The following is a 534-nucleotide window of genomic DNA, read 5'->3' as shown; positions in this document are numbered from 1 at the left end:
AATAAATAAACTCACAAGAAAGCTTTAATTTTTTTATGTATTTTGGCCATGAGTTGTTGTTTTGTATGATCAAAAGAGAACCCCGGGAATATATTAGATGCATCAGCAACAGCAGCACCTTTTTTTTTTAATTGTAATATAATATTATATATAATAGAATCTATATTAATAAAATTAATATTATATTTATTATATTCTTTTTGTATTTCTTCTATTTTTCTTTCTGTTAGTTCATTATAATAAGAAGATAAAATATTATAACTTCTTATACAACTCTCGTTTGCTGCTGCTGCTGCTGCTGTTGCTGCAGGAGCGACTTTAGGAACAGCAGCAGAAATATCGCAGCTGCAGCAGCAACAGCAGCAGCAGCAACAGCAGCAATGTACATAGCAGCAACAGCAATAGCAGCAGCAGCAACAGCAGCAGCAGCAGCAGCAGCAAAAACAACAACAACAACAACAACGGCAGCAGCAGCATCATCATCATCATCATCAGCATCATCAGCAGCACCAACATAAGTAGCAGCAGCAGCAA

This window comes from Eimeria mitis, genomic scaffold (assembly GCF_000499745.2).
Source record: "Eimeria mitis Houghton genomic scaffold, Emh_scaff2943, whole genome shotgun sequence".
Lineage (NCBI taxonomy): Eukaryota > Apicomplexa > Conoidasida > Eucoccidiorida > Eimeriidae > Eimeria > Eimeria mitis.
This window is presented reverse-complemented; position numbering follows the sequence as displayed.